This window comes from Episyrphus balteatus, chromosome 2, assembly GCF_945859705.1.
Source record: "Episyrphus balteatus chromosome 2, idEpiBalt1.1, whole genome shotgun sequence".
Lineage (NCBI taxonomy): Eukaryota > Metazoa > Arthropoda > Insecta > Diptera > Syrphidae > Episyrphus > Episyrphus balteatus.
The window spans coordinates 46,852,407-46,865,595 of NC_079135.1; the positions used below are offsets into that span (position 1 = coordinate 46,852,407).

Below are 13,189 nucleotides of genomic sequence, written 5' to 3' on the forward strand. Positions count from 1 at the left end.
TCAACATGCTTTCAAGGAGACCTTAGTGTCAAGTTACGATAAGTACTTTAGAATCAGTGATGGAACAGATGAGCATACAGAGTAAGAGTAAGAGTAAGAGTAAGAGTAAGAGTAAGAGTAAGAGTAAGAGTAAGAGTAAGAGTAAGAGTAAGAGTAAGAGTAAGAGTAAGAGTAAGAGTAAGAGTAAGAGTAAGAGTAAGAGTAAGAGTAAGAGTAAGAGTAAGAGTAAGAGTAAGAGTAAGAGTAAGAGTAAGAGTAAGAGTAAGAGTAAGAGTAAGAGTAAGAGTAAGAGTAAGAGTAAGAGTAAGAGTAAGAGTAAGAGTAAGAGTAAGAGTAAGAGTAAGAGTAAGAGTAAGAGTAAGAGTAAGAGTAAGAGTAAGAGTAAGAGTAAGAGTAAGAGTAAGAGTAAGAGTAAGAGTAAGAGTAAGAGTAAGAGTAAGAGTAAGAGTAAGAGTAAGAGTAAGAGTAAGAGTAAGAGTAAGAGTAAGAGTAAGAGTAAGAGTAAGAGTAAGAGTAAGAGTAAGAGTAAGAGTAAGAGTAAGAGTAAGAGTAAGAGTAAGAGTAAGAGTAAGAGTAAGAGTAAGAGTAAGAGTAAGAGTAAGAGTAAGAGTAAGAGTAAGAGTAAGAGTAAGAGTAAGAGTAAGAGTAAGAGTAAGAGTAAGAGTAAGAGTAAGAGTAAGAGTAAGAGTAAGAGTAAGAGTAAGAGTAAGAGTAAGAGTAAGAGTAAGAGTAAGAGTAAGAGTAAGAGTAAGAGTAAGAGTAAGAGTAAGAGTAAGAGTAAGAGTAAGAGTAAGAGTAAGAGTAAGAGTAAGAGTAAGAGTAAGAGTAAGAGTAAGAGTAAGAGTAAGAGTAAGAGTAAGAGTAAGAGTAAGAGTAAGAGTAAGAGTAAGAGTAAGAGTAAGAGTAAGAGTAAGAGTAAGAGTAAGAGTAAGAGTAAGAGTAAGAGTAAGAGTAAGAGTAAGAGTAAGAGTAAGAGTAAATGGAAGTTTTTAAGAAAATATTTTTGCAAAATAAGTTTTTTTGTATCCAAAAACTAAAGTTTTCTCATCATTAAAAGCTCAATTTCGAAACACTACTATTTGGGCCACAAAAGCAATAATTTTATGTTTCGATGAAGGGTGGACTTAATCCACTCCTGTTTGCTAAAATCTCAAATATCTAAGAATTATATTTGAATCCATTTAATTGAATTTTAATTAAATCGTTTAATTATGTTTATACGATTATGCATATGCTTGAAAGAGAAGGTCACACAGAAAATGTATAAACAATTTTATTATAATATTAGCTGCATCAAATGACCATCAAACAATTTAAATATATATTCTATATTCGTGCGCATCTTTAATTGAATTAGCCAAAAATCGACATACACTTCCGCCTTTTCTTAATTTCGCATAGTAGTGCGGTGCAAAAACAAATTTTAATGTATTTGCAGTAGATTTTCTAAAAGGCAAACAACAACAACAACAAAACGAAGAACCAACTAACCTTATGTACGCATGAGAAATAAAATTGTTTAAACAATTTTTGTGCAAACATAAACTTTACAGTTTAACGCTTTGAAAACATATTTAAATATTTAATGGCCTGTGTCGAGGGATAAATATTTATCTGCAATGTATAATATCAAGAACAAGAATATAAAAATCACTAGAAAAAAAAATCAACTAAGCAGAAAAAGATTAGGTAGGTACAAAATTTTTGTTTACATGACAAAAATGCATTTGCAAAAAGTTGTAGTTTAGTAGTGGAAAACACTCCGAGCGGAAGATGTTTGATTTATTATTGTATTTATGGTGTTTCTGTTTTAAATATTGATAAAACAATATCATTACACATCCTTTTCTATTATTAAATAGGTACTCTTATTTGTAAAAAAAAATTCTTAAACCAAAATTTCTTTAGTCGAAGTTCACTATGGCGTATGCGTTATATTTTTGTTTTTGTAACCTAAAATATCAAATTTTCATTCTTGATTTCATTACAAATATTGAATTCATTGATGAAGCACAAAAAACAAAAGTCTGAAAATATTGTACACTCGGGCGTATACGTACTATTTTATAATTTTGTTCAGTAACTGGAAAAAAACTGATTTACTGACTAGATCTCCTAAGGAATGTTGAATTTATCAACAGAAAAAAACAGTCTGACAAGTTCTACAGCAAAAAAGTACACTGTGGCGAAAACGTACTATTTGTTTTAAGTTCTTTTTTAAGTAAAATAAATTCAAAATTTGTTGTACGAAATTGAACATTATTCTGAGTTGAAATTGAAACTATCAAGTTTCAATTATTTTTTATTCATTCAATATTTCCCTACCAACAAGAGCAAAAAAGAACGATTTCATTAAAAAAATCACAATAAGAAAAAAACAATAAATCAGAAATATGCTTCACATATACAAAGCTTGTATAGACATAAAAATGTTCTTTGAAAACTGTCAATTAGATGCTAAGTTCATTTAACTTTATAGCATATTCGATTATAACACCCACAATGTCATTATTCACAATAAGCCAACGAAAATTTCTGGGCCTTCCAAAAAAAAAACAAATTCCCAATTTCCAAAAGGATCAACAAACACACGAGCTTCCTAATACTCGTACGAATACCCCACTGACCTTGAAAACAGGCGCATCCCGCAGTTTTTTTTTTATTTTTTTTTTTATGTAAGTAGGTATGTATATTTGTGTCTTTTACATTTTTTATGTACTTTCCATTTGGAAGAGAAATCTAAGAACAACGAGAGGAGAACATCAACAGATAGAACGACAACGACACTGCTATCTCCGAAGGCAAACACAAACAGAGGACGAAGAAAAAAAAATAAATTAATTCAAAAGGATGTTATTTTCCTCAAACCAATTTTTTTTTTTATTTTTTTCATTTTATTTTTGCACTTTTATGATTTAGTACGCTTGCTTTGTTTTTTGATCCGCTTTCAAGAATTGACGTTGCGAATAAAAGGGAATTTGCATGAAATCAACTTGATTCAAACAAAAAACAAAAAAAAAAATTGGTCTGGGTTATCAACTTTCTCTGTGCATACATTTTGGGTAAATTAAATGATGAAATGACAAGTATGTGTACACAAAAGTACATACACACACATCTCCACAGACAACAACATAACAACTCACAAAAATATGTGATTTAAAAACAAATTTAATGCTTTTTGTTATGCATCGATTTTAATTTTAAATAAAAGAAAAATTCTTCTTCTCTCAAAAAGTTTGCTATAAGGATAAAAAGTTGAAAATTTTCTTTTATTTGTTTTTTCATTTTTTTTTTTTTTTGCATTAAAAATACAAAAGTATTTGCACCATTTATATTATTTCTATCTGATGTATGTTTACACCACACGCGTTTAATGTCGAAATAAGCTGATGAATACAATTTTTCATGAACAAAATTTATGCAATTTTTTCTTTCTTTTTTTTTTTGAAAAAAACAATTTTAAGTGTCGTTAATTTACGCATGGATTGCTCTGTGCAAGGTTTACGATCTAATTAAAAGAATTAGTCATGTATGTACCGACATGACTGCAGGCATACCTACCTCCATGGTTTTTGTTGTTTTTTTTTTTTTTCTTTGAATGAAATAAAAATTTTGTTTTGTTGATTTTAAAAACATTTTGTTTATGAATATTTGAAATTGAGGATTATGTTGTTTAAAATGAGCATTTTGGGAACTTATAGCTTCGTTTTGACCAAATATTCAAAGATTTTTTAAAAACTTGCATTTTTATAGGATAAATCTAAAATATAAATATTTGAATATTAAAGAACATCAACAACAAAATTTTTATTTAACTTTCAAGAAAAAAAAATTTCAAGTTCTGATTTTTTTTTTTTAATTTTTTAAAAATTTTTTTACTGATCATAGAATTTTTTTTTTTCAATGCAGACATTTTTTTATTAGCAATAAAATTTGTTTTTTAATGCAAAATATTTTTAGTTGCAATGCATATCTTTTTTAATGCAAATATTTAAAAAAATTTGTAATGCAAAACAAATGCATTGAAATAAAAATGATTTTTTAAAACTCTGATCTTAAGAGGTATTGAAATGACCGATTTAAGGGGTTAGTTATAGTCTAAGAGCCAGCGACCTAAAGTTTGCAGGTAATTGCTTAGTATTCACCCCTATGAAATATGTTTAAGGACATCCCCAGGCATGTTACTGCAAAAAAAAAAGTCTCGTGAGACGTGGCAAAAACGGTCTGCCAAGCACTTGAATGTGAAAAAAATTTTAAATTAAGAACTCGACCTTAAATCAAAAAAAAAAATATTTAAAGAGAACGGCAACACTTACAAAACTAAACGATACCTTTTTTTAAAGGTAAAAAGTTATGCTACTTTTTGGTCTTTATATAAATGTTTTTTGATGAATAGTTTTTGAAACAAAAAATTTCAAACACAAAATTTTGAAAAAAAAATTCAAAAAAAGTTCAAACAGTTTTTTTTTTCATAAAATTTACGCAATCAAGTATTATTTTTTTTTGTTTTAATTTCTCTTATATATTTTGAGTCAAACACCGAAAACTAAAAGTCAAAATCTCTTTTACTTTTCGAGAAAACTGAAAATTACCAAACCTTCTATTTTTTCACCAACGCCAAAATTACGGCTATTAATTATGTCTTTCAGAAAGGAAGTAAGATGTTCACGGGTTTTATTGCAGGAATCGTTCAATGGGTTATAAAAAAGATAAAACCGCGGAGTGCTATTAAATGAGAGGGTGGGAACTGGAGATAGGGGTGCAAAAGCCCCCTTTTTGGTTTTTTCAATATATCTCGTAAACAAAGCATAATTTTGAGATATTGTTCTTAATAAATTTTGTAGAGAATAAAATTTCCTATAATAATAATGTTTTTTAAAAATTTATAAAAAAAATTTTCTTAACAAAACAGTCAAAACAAACAAAAAAAAAATCAAACAAAATCAATTTTTTTAGTTTTTTTTTACTTTTTTGGTTGTGTCTCTTATTTGGGCTGAAATAGACATTAACATTGCTCTAATAAAACATAGAAGATTAAATTTTCTTTGAAATGCTGGTCTCATCAAATTTTTTCACTGAAAATTAACCAAAATATGGCCATTTGAACCTATCTTTTTTTCGCAGATTCAGTTTTTCTCAAGTAAAAAAGAAAAATTTGAGGGGAAAGTACTATAACTTAGCAACCAAGAATTGATAGCGGTTTTTTGTAGAAGGGTTAAATACAATCATTTTTTACTATGGGAGGGGGTGTCTATCTTCCCCCGTTTAGGCGGAAGGGGTTATTAAAAAAAAGAAAAATACTTAAAATCAAAAAAATTTATTAAAAAACAACGGTAACACTTACAGTTATGAACGATACTTTTTTCGAAAGCTAAAATTATACACTAAATTTAAATTTTTAAGTTAAGTTATTTAAACCGACTATTTCGAAATAAACGATTTCAAAGTCAAAATTTCAGAAAAAAAAGTTTAAAAAACACGTTGATTACTATTTTAAGAATGACTTTGGATTTCAATACGAAGTTTATCCATAAAGTAAACAGCCTCAATTGATTTCTTATCAAAAACTGAAAATCATTATGTTCCTATGCCTTCTTGTTTTCCTTAAAAAATTAAAAAATGCAAAAACTACTTTCTTTACCAGGCTCATTCATTTATTTTGAAAACAATTGATTCAAATAACTTAACTTAAAAATTTAAATTAAGTGTATAATTTTAGCTTTTGAAAAAAGTATCGTTCATAACTGTAAGTAATACCGTTGTTTTTTAATAATTTTTTTTGATTTTAAGTATTTTTCTTTTTTTTAATAACCCCTTCCGCCTAAACGGGGGAAGATAGACACCCCCTCCCATAGTAAAAAATGATTGTATTTAACCCTTCTACAAAAAACCGCTATCAATTCTTGGTTGCTAAGTTATAGTACTTTCCCCTCAAATTTTTCTTTTTTACTTGAGAAAAACTGAATCTGCGAAAAAAAGATAGGTTCAAATGGCCATATTTTGGTTAATTTTCAATGAAAAAATTTGATGAGACCAGCATTTCAAAGAAAATTTAATCTTCTATGTTTTATTAGAGCAATGTTAATGTCTATCTCAGCCCAAATAAGAGACACAACCAAAAAAGTAAAAAAAACTAAAAAAATTGATTTTGTTTGATTTTTTTTTGTTTGTTTTGACTGTTTTGTTAAGAAAATTTTTTTTATAAATTTTTAAAAAACATTATTATTATAGGAAATTTTATTCTCTACAAAATTTATTAAGAACAATATCTCAAAATTATGCTTTGTTTACGAGATATATTGAAAAAACCAAAAAGGGGGCTTTTGCACCCCTATCTCCAGTTCCCACCCTCTCATTTAATAGCACTCCGCGGTTTTATCTTTTTTATAACCCATTGAACGATTCCTGCAATAAAACCCGTGAACATCTTACTTCCTTTCTGAAAGACATAATTAATAGCCGTAATTTTGGCGTTGGTGAAAAAATAGAAGGTTTGGTAATTTTCAGTTTTCTCGAAAAGTAAAAGAGATTTTGACTTTTAGTTTTCGGTGTTTGACTCAAAATATATAAGAGAAATTAAAAAAAAAAAAAAATAATACTTGATTGGGTAAATTTTATGAAAAAAAAAAACTGTTTGAACTTTTTTTGAATTTTTTTTCAAAATTTTGTGTTTGAAATTTTTTGTTTCAAAAACTATTCATCAAAAAACATTTATATAAAAACCAAAAAGTAGTATAACTTTTTACCTTTAAAAAAAGGTATCGTTTAGTTTTGCAAGTGTTGCCGTTCTCTTTAAATATTTTTTTTTTGATTTAAGGTCGAGTTCTTAATTTAAAATTTTTTTCACATTCAAGTGCTTGGCAGACCGTTTTTGCCACGTCTCACGAGACTTTTTTTTTTGCAGTAACATGCCTGGGGATGTCCTTAAACATATTTCATAGGGGTGAATACTAAGCAATTACCTGCAAACTTTAGGTCGCTGGCTCTCGGTCTATTAAGTCTATTATATTTTTTTTATAATATATTATTCTATTCTCTTGAAGCCATGAATCATATCAATTGAATTCCTAAATGAACTTTTAAACTGTCACCATTGACGTACTTAAATTTTACCATAAAATCTTGTTTTCCTTGCAGATTCTTGACCCACATGCAAATTATATTTTAAAACTCTATTTTGGTAATTTTTATTAGACATTTTTATTTTTAAACAAAAAACAAAACAATTAAACCGAAAATAATAGAAAATAGAAAAATCCACAACGACGTCAACTTGTACTCTAAACGTTAAAAGGTTTTTGTTTTTTTGACAAATTATTGCACTCTTCTCAATGTCATGGCTTTTTAGCAAAAAAATTTCTCATAAATTTGTCAACACAAATTAAAATTAAACCACATCCTTTTTGCACAGAAAAAAAATTGTATGTTAAGCAAAAAAAAAAAACAAAAAAGGCAATATAAAAAAAATTGATTATAATTGTTGACATTTTTATTCATTTTACGTGGGCAATTAACAAAAAAAAAAGAAAAAGTTTTTTGTTTTTTTGTCTTCATTTTTCTTTTACCAGCTAAACAATGTTGGAATTTTCTTTTTAGAAACCATGTGAATAACCAACCACACCCACTTTTGTGAATATAAACAAAAAAAAAAAAATAAATAAATAAAAGCAAAAGAAAGGAATACTTGAAAGAGAAAATTCCTTCTGAGAATTTTTTGTCTTGTTTTTCTCAAGACAAAAATTAAAGGAGCGAAACCACACCGCTGCAAACAAACAAAACAAAAACAAAATCCATCAAAGGACAAACTTTTTTTTTCTTTTGAAATAGCAACAATAATTTTTTTTTTCTCTCTAATTGTAAGGGAATGGAACAAATTTCTCACAAAATATTGCACAAAACAAAAAATACTGATTTCAGTCAAATGCGAATTAAGCATATTTTTGGGGAAAAAAAAAGAAAGTTTATTATTGTTTTGACGTTAGACATCTGTTAGGAGCTCAAATTTACAAATGCTTTGCGACATAATTGATTGTATAAATAGTCCTATGTTATACAGCATTACCCAATACAGTGTCAGACGCGACCCCTCAAACACAATAAATGACATGAAAATGATTTATTTATCGCTCTAATACAATTTTAATGCGAAAATTATTGTGTTCTGAGAATGAAATTTAATTTGCATTAAAACTTTTGCAGTACATTGAATTTGAAATAAAAAAAACTTCTTTAACTTTCCTTGAAATAAAAATAAAAGACTGACAAATCGATATTTTCAAACTATAGGAATCAGGTCTTTTTGAAAAAGAGAGGTTTAAAAACTTCTAGTTCACGATTTTATTTTGTCTACATACATCGAATTTTCAATTTTATTTTTTGTTTGATGGAATATTAAAAACAAAAAAAAACATGTACTTATTATTTTGCGGAAAGTCAAAAACACCCCATAAACGAATTAAAAATACCTAGTGGACACTGTGGTGTATACGTAACTTTTTTTTTTAATTTTCTTTTCAGTATTAATTTTCTTTCTAAAATTACAGTCAATATGAAACAGATTATTTCAATATTGAGAGGTTCATACAATCAACCATCAAAGAAAAAATAAATTGCCCAGCCTATCCTTTTTGAATATTGCCTGCCACAAACAAACAATATCCTTTTGAGAAGAATACCAAGAAATAGTTGGTCGTCAATAGTGAAAATTAATGAATCCCAACCAACAGAGCATGAATTAATAAATTACTGTTACAGCCACTCCTTAACCCTTTCTTTTATTGCTCAAAATACTAACACAAAAAAAAAATAAGAAGACAAATCAACATCCTTATCCTTTTACTTTGAGCCTCTACGTCATTGCTTTCGGTCGAAGAATTTCTTTCCAAATTAAATTCGCGTGAACAGACAGACGGCAACATAAATTATAAAATCCGATTTAAACTTCATTCCATTTATTTTCACTACTTTTCGACTTTGGTGGCCAGAGAGTAAAAGAGAGAAAAAAAATCTGTTGAGGGATTGGTTTGTATTTGTATTCTGTTTTGACCTCTCACTCTACTTTTTTCTCCAAAAAAAACAACTTCAAGTAAAGCAAATTCAATTAGAGCAGTCGAGGCTATTTTCTTAGAATCGCGTCAACTTTTTGCCCTGACAGTTGACGCGATAGCCGTTTTTCTGTATAACCATTCAGTAGCAGAAACAGAAATACTCAAAACAACAACAACGCCATCTACATTCTCCAACCCTTATAAAAATACAAGTGAAAATAAGATTTCCTTTTCGATTGTTTATTATGACATTTACACATTTTATTGGATTTTCTCGCCTAGTATATATTATAAGTGCTTCTTCCTACTTATACTGGGGGGTGAATTGGTCGCGGAAAGAGAGAGGCAGACAGAGACAGAAAAGCAGTGACACAGAGAGGGAAAAAAAGAGGGAGGTGGTTTTTATTTTATTCATTCTGTTTAATGTGAAAGATACTTTCTTTCGTGTTTATTATTGAAGAGAATATCTTTTTCCTTGTATAATTGACTGTAGGATTATTGTGTGTTCAATGGTTGGGCGCCATTAAGTAGCGATTTATTCAGTTGGATGAGTTTTTATATTTTGCTAGGATTTTAAGTGTGCGCGCCGAGCGCGCTAAGTTGTTTGATGGTGGTGTTATGAGCTAAGCTTATAGAATACTATTAAAACTTTTAATAGGAAACAGACAGTATTTTAATACACTATTTTGAAGCTGTTTTATTGGTTATATTAAGGAATTGTGAAGGACTTTGTGTCAATAAATGTTGGAATGTTAATACCATAATCGAGCTCAAAAAGTTATTTCAAAAACTGATAGAGGGGGGCTTTTCAATAGATATAATTATCCTCGAAATTTTACCTTAGACGTTTTGTTTGTTTTTTTGTTTAATTGTATACAAATTTTTTTTTAAACTTACTTTAAAGTAAAATTATCTACTGCTAGGATTAGATTTATTGCATCAATGTCAATTTCTGTCGGCGAAGCTAAGTTTTTCGAGATATTAGAATTTTAAAAGAAAAGTGTTTAGTTGGCCTATTTGACACTAGCGTAAGTGAATATTTTTTAACTAACCAATTCAAGCTTTGCTCACTATTTTGTATGTCAAGTTCAAATGTTCATGAGAATTGTGCACCTATACTAAAATGCATTATTCAATGCAAGGTAATTGGTTTTTTGAAGTACTTGGATCTTTTAAAATACTTGTGTATTCAAATTTTCAATAAAAGGTAAATAAAATACATGACTGGATTGCACGACCTTGCTCTTCAAATTCAATGTAACACAATTGTCAAGACATGTTATACAAAAATTTGGTAGGTGTACAATACATGAAAGGATAAAAATTAATTGCCGAAACAAATTTGGTGGAAAGGGGGCGGAAAAGTGGAATAGGCAATAAAAATCGTGTGTTACGACTTTTGTCAAAAGTAGACTTCCAATCGAAAAAAAAATTGAAACAAAAGTTGTATATAATGAAAAGATCTACACCTTTTTCTCAATATATTTTTTTTATATAATCTCAAAAACAGTGACAAAAATGCAAAAATAGGATATTTCGTTTTTTATTTTTAACAAAAATAGTTTATGTGTTTATTTTATTTTTTGGAACAATATTATATTTTTCAATTTTTGACGAATTTAATTTGCAAAAACAGTTTTTTTTTCTATCAAAAAGATACCTAATTTTGTTTATATTTTGGAAAAGTTTGGAATGTCGTGTTTTAGGTTAAAATCTTTTTTTAAGTAATTGTAGAAAAATTACACTTTTATTTCAGAAAAGATTGGAAAAATTGAAGAAAAAAAAACAGAATTACTATTGTTTTTGGAAGTTCAAACTTTTGAAATATCAAAATTTTTCGGTAACTTTTTTAGGCAATTTTTTCAAATTAAATGCGTCAAAAGTTATAAAAAACATAAGAAAATTAATTCAAACCAAGTTTAATTATCAAAACCAAAATAACGTATTTCAGCGATTTTTTTTTTAATTTGTTTTTTTTTTTTTTTCTAAACGGGACGTTGAATTTTTTTTTAATTTTGTATTTATCAGTCGATTGTTTATTTCCTATCAATCACGTTTTTTTTTTTTTTTTTTTTTTAATGTGAGAGTTATTTTTTTAAACAGTTTTTAACATTTTTTTAAATTTATTGAAAAATTCTCTGCTGTGTAAGAAAATTAATGGGATGCGTCATTTAAAGATTAAACCTTTTTTTATTATTCAAAAACTGATTTTACATACATATTTCGTTTACACTTTTTTACCATGATGTTAAAATTTATCATTTTTTACATGAAAAGCCTAAACATTGTAAGCAGTTTTTACCATAAGTGCAAGTTCATGCGACCCAATCGTGCATATTATTTTTTACGTAAAACTCGTTTAGAAACTTTAAACTCGTTTTTCTCAAAATACTTTTTATTTTAACTAGACGCAACATAACTCCAACAATTTATAAATATTTTCATTTCAATTTTTTAATAGATCTTAAAAACATTATTTCTGTGAGAAATACTTATTGATTTTTGGTTAATTGGGAATAATATCTGACCAATTACCACTTTTGAGGCAACTTGTAACTTTAAATGTGACAAACATTTTGTGACTTATTTTCTGTTATCAAAGAATTGTTTGACAGTCACAAACTAAGTAACTTAAAATAGGAATGACGATATTAACAATTTTTTTTTTTTTTTTGTAACTTAAAATGTTTGCTTTCTATTCACGGAATTCATTAATTCAAAACAATTTTCATTCAAAAATTTACAATTTGTAAGCAATTTATTTGTTTTACTTGCAAACATTCTTAGAAAGATGTTGTTTTTTTTTTTTTTTTTGTTGATGAAAATAAATATTTATCTACCCATGTAAAAATATGAAATTCTTTAAAACCTCTATCCTCCTCCTAGAAACAGCGGCGAAATTCCAGTGAAATTTTATATATTCATGAATTTTTCATCTCATCTTTTATGTACTAATTGCCATGCCATCATTTGAAGTTAATATCAAGCAAAAAGACGACGGGAGAGAATAAAAAATAAAATGCACGACTGGGGTCGCACGTACTTGCTCTTGCAGTTCAAAGCACTTTTATGTTGGTTTACTTGTAGATTTTACGAGCTGCCTCTAAAATAAATTTTAAAGAAATTTTGTTGAGGTTGGGGAAGAGCCAACATTTAGACTAAATTTTTTTCATATAAAAAAATTTTTTTTTTTGTATTTGACTTTTTTGAGAAAAAATAAAAATGCAATTTTATTGCCATTGCTTTAAATATTACGTATACAAAGTTTAATCAAAATCGTTAGAGCCGTTTTCGAGAAATTCGCAATATCGTATTTTTTTGTATGGGAGGTATACGATCTAAACGAGATATAAAAAAAACAAAAAAAACCAACTTTCAGAATTCCATAAAAATCATCTGTACCAAATTTGAAGAAAATCCATCCACGCGTTAAGGCTGTGGAAATGTGTACAGATGGACGCACAGACGCACAGACGCACAGACGCACAGACGCACAGACGCACGGACGGATTTGCGAGACCCACTTTTTTGGAATTCTCCATCATCGTAATGTTGGTTTTGATTAAAACCTCAAATTTTTTTTTCGACACGAAACCAATACTTGCCCTATAGAGCAAGTAAAAATATTTATTTTCATCGAATTTACGAAGGAAAACATGTTTATTTTTAATTATTACAACGTAACGTTGTTAATCTCTCAAAAATATCCATTAATCACTCACTTTTTATCTTAACGAATATTTCAAATAAACAAAATGGCATTTTCTCATGCTTCTAATTCCATTCTAAGCGCATTTGCTGACGACAACACGTCGATGAACAACAACCAGACGGTCGGTCATTCATGGAGACATACTCTCATTTTCCATGACAGAAAACAATTTCATAAAATAACACACGAAATGAAAAATACTACATTTTTATATGATTTTTTTTTTTTTGAAATTACGAAAATAAATGATACACTTTTAAAATTGTGGAATTGGGTGTGAACAGATATGTCTTAGTGACGACCGTCATCTACCAACCTACACAGTCATTTCACTTCAAATGCCAGGTGGAAATATTTATAATCAAATCAGATAGTTATTTATTATTTAAAAGTAATTTAATTTATGTATTTTTAAATTGAAAACGTA

General features: G+C 28.0%; 1 protein-coding gene across 4 annotated transcripts in view; it reads right to left on the bottom strand.

The window, feature by feature from the left end:
* Positions 1-13,189, bottom strand: part of LOC129911626 (myocardin-related transcription factor B) — a 154,848-nt gene that overhangs the window by 12,527 nt on the left and 129,132 nt on the right. The window lies entirely within an intron of this gene.